Raw genomic sequence first — 2,522 nt, 5'->3', positions numbered from 1 at the left:
CGTAGTTCCCTTCTACGCGGTCTCTAAGATGCTTTACCTATGTGCCAAATAGATGTATGTACGTGTACACGCCTGTTCGAAACAATGCCGGGCGTGCAACCACCCTCGCGCTCGCCCACTACCCTTTCTCCGGCCAACCACCCCCGTCGCGCCCTGCTCTTCCATGACGTTGCCACCATCCTCACCGTACCACACCAACCCTTACCGCTACCTATACGCTCTACCACCGACCACCCACATCGCCCGTCTCTTCCTCCGACCACCCATCCCCTCCCCCTCCCTCCGTCACTCATAGCTCTCAACTCTGTGAGCACGGCGTCACTGCTTCTACCATCCGCAACGCACACCACCACCCACTCCTTTTACCCATCACGTACGTCATCCTTCTCTCCCTTTGCGTATCTTTCTCTTTCCCTTTCTGTTTCCACTTCCGTCTTCCTCAAACGCCCGATCCAATCCACCCGGCGGGTAAGACCGTACGGTGCCGTAAGTACGGGAACACCGGCGCGGTCTCTCAAAGAGAATGCGATAATACGAAGAACTTCGACTAATGAGTTAATAGTTGGTGCCTCGCGTTACCGGCAGTACCGGGAAGTACTTTATTCGACGTCGCCGGGAGCAACGAGATTATAACGCGGCGGAGTAGGTGTGAGTGAAGCTACACTCACACACGCATATACGCGCGTACTTTCGCGTGTATACATACAACCACACGTTCCCTCATATCCGGAAGAAGTATATGCGTAACGGCGTTGTCGACAGCGAGCAAGCCGTTGAGAAAATTCGTCCGACATAATCAGACGACTATCTCGTTTCCGTCGCCCACCTTCCAAGTCGTTCAAGTCGCACCGATCTCTCTCTTCTCAGCCTTGAACGACTTTTCCTCTTCTTTGCCGGCAAGGTCGCCCGCGGCGGCAGCTGATTTACTGTCGGCGCGCGCTGCTGACGCCGATCGAAGCGGCGTTCATAATCGCGCCCTCGTGCTAATTAACAGCTCTTCGGACCTTTCAGTGGTCAAAACGAGAATAAAAAGTTATAAATGAGTATCAGTTAATGAAAAAAAACTGAGGTTGACATTTTGATCGTTTCTCCTCATTGATTCACACGTGAGACAAGTCAATGCCATATTCATAGTCCGTCCTTATTTCAAGATATTAAGTAATATCTTAAGATAGTAATGTGATTAATTCATGACATCTGTAGATAATCTTAAATATAAGAACTAACTATGGAATACCGATCTGTAAGATGTAATTATAATAGATATATAAATAAGATAAAAGAGTCTTAACTTAAAATAATAACTCTATTTACAAATAGTACAAATGTCAGCAATTGATAAGTTATTCTATTGAGTTGTCCGGAAAGTTCGTGCCGATGTTGAAGGAAAATTGAAACGCAGAAAATTTAAATTTTAGTATACATTTATTAAATTATATAGGTTAGTCGGCACGAACTTTCTGGACAACCTAATAAATTTATTAATCATAATTTCGAATAAAATAAATAAATTTCTGGAATTTTTTTTTTTTTAATTTAGAGAGAAATTATTATTTGCAGATTATTTTTTATTAATAATAAATATTACAATTATTCCACCATCATTAATATATTAATGCGATCACACGCGAGATTCTATTCTATAGTTTAACGAATGTATCCGGCGAGAACGAACGAACAACGTTCAAAGAGCCTTCTTTCGTTTAACCGTCGCGGAAAAATTCACGCCTTGAGATTCTCTCGGCGTAGGTGATGACAAAAAGGAACAGTGCGAGCTTACTCGTTTTCTAGCCGTTCGCGAGAGAAAAGTGCAACCAATAATTTTATTTTCCGCGATAAAGCACGGCGCTCGCGTGGCATCCCCAAAGCGCGGGGGTGGCGTGGGCCACCATGTTGAGGGGCATGGGATTGGGGTGCGACGGGGGCAAGCCGCGTATCTTTAGTAAGTAAACAGAGCGCCTTATGAATTTTAAGCAGCACGACGAAGAGAGTATCAGGTCTCTTTCTGTCTCCCCCCTCCCCTCTCTCTCTCTCTCTCTCTCTCTCTCTCTCTCTCTCTCTCTCTCTCTCTCTCCCCCCCCCCCTCTCTCTCTCTCTCTCTCTCTCTCTCTCTCTCTCTCTCTCTCTCTCTCCCTAGCTCGCTTATTTTCGTCATCTCTCTTTATCTTCTCTTTACACGCTCTTTCTCTTCTTCTTTCTCTCTCTTTCTCTCTCTCTTTCGCAGTGCTCTCCATATCTTCCAGCATCCTCCATCGCTCGTTTTTACTCGCTCTTTCTCCTTTGAGGCGACCTCTTATATGCAAGAACCGAGATGGTGAAGAAGGGCAACGTAATTTAGAAAAGTAGATGCGCCAAGATTGTGTAAGCGACGTTCTTTTCCTTCGGCTTGGCGGTCAAAACATGAAGATGATGACAACGAGGTCGTTATTCGGTGTTACTCGAAGAATGATCTATCGTGAGATTCTCTGTTGCACTTAAAAAATATCTTTGTTAATAATTAAAATAAGATAAATTATATAAGA

This window comes from Atta colombica, unplaced genomic scaffold (assembly GCF_001594045.1).
Source record: "Atta colombica isolate Treedump-2 unplaced genomic scaffold, Acol1.0 scaffold155, whole genome shotgun sequence".
In the NCBI taxonomy this organism is placed as follows: Eukaryota; Metazoa; Arthropoda; class Insecta; order Hymenoptera; family Formicidae; genus Atta; species Atta colombica.
The sequence above is the reverse complement of the archived record's forward strand: the minus strand, read 5'-3'. Positions refer to the sequence as shown.